This window comes from Marmota monax, unplaced genomic scaffold (assembly GCF_021218885.2).
Source record: "Marmota monax isolate L192 unplaced genomic scaffold, Marmota_monax_Labrador192_F-V1.1 WCK01_AAM20220418_F8-fsc00004, whole genome shotgun sequence".
Classification (NCBI taxonomy): Eukaryota; Metazoa; Chordata; class Mammalia; order Rodentia; family Sciuridae; genus Marmota; species Marmota monax.
Window position 1 is genome coordinate 18,825,643 of NW_026692881.1, and position 7,686 is coordinate 18,833,328.

The 7,686-nt window shown below is 45.9% G+C and overlaps 1 long non-coding RNA gene across 1 annotated transcript; it reads left to right on the forward strand.

Annotated features, from left to right (window-relative positions):
* Positions 1-574: 574 nt before the first annotated feature.
* LOC131424394 (uncharacterized) lies at positions 575-7,650 on the forward strand. Its single transcript, XR_009227322.1, has 3 exons — positions 575-819; positions 1,382-1,478; positions 7,580-7,650. It is a non-coding gene; the product is annotated as an uncharacterized LOC131424394 (long non-coding RNA).
* Positions 7,651-7,686: the final 36 nt, after the last annotated feature.

Genomic DNA, 7,686 nt, shown 5'->3' on the forward strand with positions numbered 1-7,686 from the left:
CCCACATGCTAGGTGAGTGCTCTCTCTACTGCTGAGCCACAACCCCAGCCTCTGAGGCTGGCTTTGAACTTGTGATTCTCCTGCCCCTACCTCCAAAGCTACTGGGATTACAGGCATATGTCACCCCACCCAGCTACTATATTATTTTTAATGATTGAATTCTATTGTGTATATACCAAGTATATGCCTACCTAATTTAACTGATCCTGTATTGTACTGAACATTTAGGTTGTTTCTAATTTTGTCTTTGTTGTTGACATAAACAACATTAAGGAAGCAACTTGGAGTGAAATCTTTGTGCATAACCATTAATATTTTCTTGTAGGATAGAATCCTAAAAGGGGAGTTATTGGTCAAAGGCTATGTATGCATATTTTAAAGATTTGTAACAAATATTTCTGAGTTGCATTTCATTAATATATTTCTTGGTATTCAACCATTCCTAGAACAATATTAAATTTTTTCAATGTCTTCATTTAACACAATTGAATTCTCTTGTGATTTGCTTAGGCTTTCATTTCTTTTGTATCTCTGTTCATATGAAAAATTGGATTGTAGTTTTCTTATTTGTGCATTGCCAGGCTTTGGTAATATGATTTTGCTAGTTTATACATTTATCTGAGAAACATTCAATCTTTTTCTATGTCCAATATAGAGAAAATATGTTGAAAAGCCAGGTGTGGTGGTGCATGTCTGTAATCCCAGTGACTCAGGAGGCTAAAGCAGGAGGATCAAAAGTTCAAAGCCAGACTCAGCAATTTAGCAAGGCCCTAAGCAACTTAGAAAGATCCTGAAGGGAAAGCGAGGAACGAGAGACGGGTAAGTGAGAAATGAAAAACAGAGACCAGGCAGAGATACACACGAGAATTTATTTGTCAGAGCTGACAAATAAGGGCCATCTCTCTATAGGAGAGAGAGGCAAAACAGGCTTGGGGTCTGGGATTTTTATAGGGCAGGCTCAGGAATCAGAGCAGAGGAGGTCCTCATACGGGCAGTTAAGGGTTGGGTTGGTATGAGGGAGTGGTGACCCTTTCTCAGAAAGACCCTTGGGTGAGAAAGCAAGGCTGTCACCTAAGATGGTTGCACAGATGCTAAGCAAGGACCTTATATTCCTTGATTTTTTGTTTTTATTTGGCCCCTTAGGGAACAGGATGTAGGTCAACCTTCTATAACTGCTTCCTGCTAGGAAGGGACAGTGTTTGAATCATTTGGGACTATGATGGAGGTTGAGTGGTGATAGAATGCTGTCCTCAGTGGCCCAATTTTGGTGAGGGATTGGTATTGCTTCAGCAGAGGAGAGCTGTTGCTGTTCGAGGTCCTGTTTTATCTTGTCCTTTACTATACCAGGATGATTGACATAAAAATAACATTCCTCCTGTAGATACAGATAAAGTCCGCCTTTTTCAGCTGTAAGAAGGTCAAGGACTCTTCGATTCTGCAGAACCACAGCAGCTAAAGAATTAAGCTGGGATTATATGGTTAGTATGACTTGAGCAAGTTGCTGTAAGTCTCCTAGAAACTGGAATGGTAATTCCTGGTAATGGTACCCCGGGAGGTGAGAGCAGAATGAGGGAGGAGGGCAAAAATGAAAAAGGGAAGGGTGGTACTTGTGGTTCTTCAGTGTCCTCGTGGTCCTCAGAGACAGAAGGAAGATTGGGGGGTCTGAGCTTGGAGAAACACAACTTGAGAGGGCCTGTGGGTCCCACTGCATAAGATAATGGAGAGGACTGTTTTTAATGGGAGTTATGAACTCAATATGGGATGCCCTCGAGGCAGGTTGCTGAGGGAGTGGTGAGAATGACCCAATAGGGTCCAGTCCATTTTGCAGAGAATTGAGAGGAGGAGGGGGCCTGTTGGGGGGTAGTAAAAAGTACCAGGTCGCCAGGAGACAGAGTGGGAGAAGGGGACGAGGCAGAACTAGGCTTTGCCAAACAGCATCGCTGTATTACTAAAGAAGTTTCCTAATGTATGCAAGAAGGGGCCAGAAAAGATGAGGAGTAAGGGGTAGTGGAGAATCAGAGAGTGGTGAGCTGAGCAGGGAGATAGGCCGTCCATATAGAAGCTCAAAAGGGGAGATGTTGAGTGGCTTCTTTGGGAGGGCCCATAACTTAAGAAGAGCTAAGGGAAGGAGTTTAGTCCACTCTAAATGTAATTGAGGGAGGCTCCCTTTGCCAAAGTGAAGGCTCTGATGAGGGCAACAAGTTCAGCCTGCTAATTGGATATAGTATGGGGGAGGGGAACTGCTTACACAACCAAGGTTAGAGACTATAGCACACCCTGCCCTACAAACTTCCTGAAGGAAGAAGCCATCTGTGAACTATGTGTGTGTTGCCTGGAGCAAGGGGCCTTCCTGTATGTGGGAGGGATGTGGAAGAAACTCCTCCAGAGTTTCAATGCATGGATGGGTAAGAGGAGAAGAGGTGGAAGAGTCCTGAGGAGCGGGTAGGAGAGTGGCAGGGTTTACTGGTGAGCATATGTGGAAAGTAAGACTGGGATCTTCCACCAGGGAAACTTGTAGAGATAAAAGGCAAGGCGGGGGTGAGGGGGGTAAGGAATGTAAGCCCTTGTAGGTGAGGAGTTCCTTTAGGTGATGGGGAGCCAGGATGGTGGGGCCTCAAAGGTAAGTTTCTTTGACTCGTTAAAGAGTAGAGAGGCTGGGGCCAACATTCATAGGCAAGGGGCCCATCCCCGAACAGTAGGTTCAAGATAAGCCACAGGGGCAAAGGTTGGTCCCAGCATGTGTCCAAGGACCCCTAGAGCAAATCCCTGCTTTTCAGCCATGTAAAGATGAAGTGGGTGTTGGAGATCAGGGAGATGGAGGGCAGAGGCCTGGAAGAGGGCCTGCTGGAGCCTGGTGAAGGGCTCTGTAACAGAGTACAATAGGGGTTCAGAGAGTGCACCCCGGACTGCATCATACAGATGCTTAGCCAATATAGAGTAGTTAGGAACCCAAGTTCTGAGGAATCCCGCCATACCTAGAAAGGAGAGAATTTCTTCCTTAGTATAGGGGTTGATATATTAGTGATAAGACCCTTTCTATCAACTGTAAAGGCTTTGTGTGTAGGGGTCAGGAGGAGGCCTAGGTATGTTACCATTGCCAAGGAAAGCTATATCTTGGATGGAAAAACCCTATAGTCACAGGCAGAAAGAAAGCTAAGAAGTTTACAGGTATCCTGATGACTGACCTCAAAGGAGGGACTGAAAAGAAGGCGGTCATCAACACACTGTAGCACCATAGACTGAGTGAGATGTATGGATACTAGGTCCTTAGCCAAGGCCCTGTCAGAAGACATGAGGGCTGTCTTGGAACCCTTGGGGGAGAACTGTCCACATCAGCTGAGTGGAGTTACAAGACTCAGGGTCTGTCCATGTATAGGTGAAAATGTCTTGAGAGAATGGAGGGGAATAGAGAAGAAGGCATCTTTCAGGTCTAGTTCTAAGAAGTAAAAGGTCCCGAAGGAATGGTGGAGAGAAGGGTATAAGGATTTGTTACCATGGGATGAATTGGGATGACCGCAGAGTTGATGTAACAGAGGTCTTGGATCAAGGCTTTTTTGCTGCCTTGGTGTTATAAGGGGAATGAGAAGGTCTAAGGAATCCCGTTCACAAGATGTCTTGAATGATAGGCTGGAGCCTAGGAGTTTTTGTCGGGAGAGTGGGTATTGTGATTGGGCCAAAAAATGGAGGGGGATCTTTGAGACGGATATGAATGGGCTCGTGGTGTGAGGAGATAGGACTTGAAAAATCCCAGAGAGTAGGGTACACCTTAGAAGGGGGTAGTGGGAAGGCACTGGCAGATGGAATAGGGGATGGTCCTAAGGTAAAGGTGAGGATCAGGGGAGTGGCAGGCAAGTCTGGATGGAAGCGTATATGAGGAGAGAAGGAAAGTGTAGCCCCCAACTTTGTGAGGATGTCCCTTCCCATAACCAGAACAGGGCTCTATGGAATGACCAAAAAAGAGTGAGTAAAAATCAGAGAGCCAAAAACACAAACAAAGCTAGGTGTCTGTAAGGGTTGGTAAGGTTTACCATCTACCCTAACAATAGAGGTCATAGAATGAGTACTAGGTCCCCAGAACTCCTTGAGGACTGAATATGTAGCCCTGGTGTCTCGGGGGGAAGGAGACAGGCATAGCTGAAATACACAGAGTTACCCTGGGTTCCTGTGGAATGATGGTATTGGTCGGGTGATGGGGACCTGGGCCTCGTCAATCCTCTGCAGCCAGTCCTAAGAGTTGGAAAGGGGAACCAGAAAGACCGGATGGCCAGGTGCCACTATAGGCTTGGGGACAGTCAACGACCCAGTGTCCCTTCTGATGGCATTTAGAACAAAGGCCCTGAGGCTTGTGAGGCTTAAGACTTGTACAAGCCCAGTGACCCATCTGACGACATGTAAAACAGGGTATGGGTGGTCCTGAGGGACCCATCCGCTGGCCAGTGGAACCAGGGGCAGATGCTAAGGCCAGACAGACAGACTGAGTGAGCATCTCTCTCATTATACACCTTAAAGGCCACTTCCAGAACCTCAGCTTGGGGAGTTAGGAGCCCCCTCTTGAGGCGCCTTAGTTTGGCCTTAATATCGGGGAAACTCTGGGAGAAAAAGTAGGTCATTAGTAGTTGTCTCCCATCTGGAGTCTCAGGGTCCATATTAGTGTATTGTAATAAAGCCTTGGTCAGGGGGTCTAAAATGTTGAAGGGTTTTCATTCTTATCTTGGAAGAGTTCCTGGAGCCTTTCATAACTAATAGCCTTATGGGATGAATTGGTTTCTACTAGTTACTCCTCTAGGTGAATTGTAATCCCAATTGGGGTCCCAATCAGAGACTGCTTCAATGCCAATCAGATAGGCAGGGGAGGTCTGATATACCTCATCAGCATAATTTCTAACTGTGCTCCCAAACTCACCTGTGCTCCTCAGGCAGGAGGGTGTTAGATAAGATCATATGGACATTGTGGAAGGTCAAATTATATGATTGGGTCAGAAACTGAAACTCTTTGTTATATGTGGGGAGACTTGAAGTATAGGACCTAAGCTGCTTTTCTGACAAAGAGAAAGGCACATGAACCTGGATTACACCATCTACCCCAGCCACCGGCATAGAGGACACAGAGATGCAGGTTAGGCAGTGGCAGCCTGTAAGTGTGTGGCAGGAGGAGAAAAGGGCAGAGGGGCCGAGGGGACAATTGCTGCAGAGGTTTCATTAGAAAGAGAATTGTGGAATGGACAGGGCTCATCTGCTGGGTTGAAGGAGGAGGAGTCCCTGGTAGGATCTTCTGTCCCTTTGGAATCAGGCATAGGGGAGGTGAGAGCTGAGAGGACTTGTGTGGGAGAGCAAGTGCTGCAGAGAGAGGGCTTAGAATGGAGAGAAGGCCTGAACGTAGATATCTCTTTCCATTTTCCCAAGTGCTCACAATAGTTGAAAAGATCCCTGATAATATTGGAGTCTAGAGTGCCATTAAGCAGCCATTTGGAGTTGTTATCCAAAGGATATTGAGGCCAGATCTGATTGCATGAGCAGATAAGCTTTTGGGGGGTTTAGGTCCAGGGTGAGAGAGAGAGACATAGGTTAGTCAGGAGGCAGCTAGGGGACTATGGGAGGGAACAGATGAGGTGACTTTAGAGGTGGGGTGAGACATAGGAGGTGAGTTTAGAGGTGGGGTGTCCCCCAGTCTCTAGTATCACCTAGTCAAAAGGACGGTTATGCTCAGGGGGTCATCACTACTGCTGGGTAAACGTTGGGGCAGGAGCCTGTAGAGGCCCTTGGGTGCCTGGCTGGGACTATATAGTAGAGGCAGAAGCCTGTAGAAGGGGCAGAAGCCCGTAGAAGGGGCAAAAACACCCATAGAGATTAACCCGAGGCCGAGAGGTCAGCTCACCAGGAACAACTACCAATCATCCTCAGTGTTGTTTTTTTTTTTTTCTCAAAATATAGGACCCAAATAAAAGACCACTTATAGACCCAGTTGACAGTAGGGATCAGCTGTAGCTGTGAAAGCTGTGGCTCAGGATGCCCCCAACCACATGGTAACCCTGGGAGTGCTGCACAATCAATGGTCACTTCCCGGGACACGTAGTTCGTTTAGGTTGACCGGAGACAAGGGTCTTACCTGAAATGTCTGGTGGTGGGTACAGAGAGGGCATTCAGTAAAATGGAGGGCCTGGTCCCATGATGGAATGCAGATCAGGGCCCAGTGATGCTTGGTGACCCTTGAAGAAGGGAGCGGGCACTCCGGGGAACCTGATCCCCGGTTTCGGCACCAAAATGAAGGGAAAGCGAGGAATGAGAGATGGGGAAGTGAGAAATGAAAGACAGAGACCAGGCAGAGATATACACAAGAGTTTATTTGTCAGAGCTGACAAATCGCCATCTCTGTAGAGGAGAGAGAGAGGCAAAACAGGCTTGGGTTCTGGGACTTTTATAGGGCAGGCTCAGGAATCAGAGCAGAGGAGGTCCTAATGCAGGCAGTTAAGGGTTGGGTTGGTATGAGGGAGCCTTTCTCAGAAAGGATCTTGGGTTGGTATGGTGAGCCTTTCTCAGAAAGGATCTTGGGCGGGAAAGCAAAATTTTTTCCTTAAAATGGCATCTGTCACTTAAGATGGCTGTCCAGATGCTAAGCAAGGACCTTATAGATCCTGTCTCAAAATAAAAAATAAAAAGGGTGGGGATGTTGCTCAGTGGTTAAACATCCCTGTGTTTGATCTTCTGAACCTGCTCCCACTGCCAAAAAAAGATTAAATATCATGAGAAGAATTATCCATTCTTTGAGACTGTAAGGAAGGATGGGCATGAGAACAATCAGTCCTAGTACCTTTTGTGGGGATACAAATCTAATGAAAACATCCAGTTTCTTCAATAGTTATTGATCTTCTCAACTTTCTGACTCTACTTGAGTCAGTTTTGACAATTATATATTTCTTAAAATTTTGCATTTTCTATCTTTTCTTCACTTGTCAAAGAGTTTATTCATCTTTCTGAAGACTCTCCTTTTGCATTTATTCAGAGACTGGTTGTTGTGGTTTTGTTTTGTTCTCAATGTTGGATCATACGGTTGCTATAGTATAAACTGGAACATCCTCCAGAGGCCCATGTGTTAAAGGCAATACTAAAAGTAATGCCTGAGGCACTACTAAGAGGTGGTAGAACCGGAAACAGGTGGGGCCTAATGGGAGATCTTCTGCTCACTGGAGGCATGCCCTCAAAGGAGATAGTGGGATCCAAACTCCTTCCTTTCTCTCTTTCACATCCTGCCCATGAGGTGACTAGCTTTGCTTTCTTATGTGCTGTCCGTCCTGTACTCCTTGCCATGATGTACTGCTGCCCCACAGGCTCAAAAGCAATGAAGTCAACTGGTCACAGACTGAAACCTGAAACTATGAGCCAAAGTAAACCTTTTCTCTTTACAAGTTGATTAGATAAGGTATTTTGTTACAGTGATGGAAAGCTCACTAATACAATGATCAATGTAAAATATTCTGTGTAGCTTTATAGCATAATTTAGACTGAAAACTTGTATTAATTTCACTACGCTTATATTCCTCTTTTTCCTTCTTTGTCTGAAACAAAGTTCATTTTCTTCTAGAGCTGAACCTTTGACTTGGCAACTCCATTCTGAGTGTATACAACAGAATGTGTGAATATGTTCACCAAAAGGCAAGTTCAGGCTGGGGATGCAGCTCAGTGGTAGAG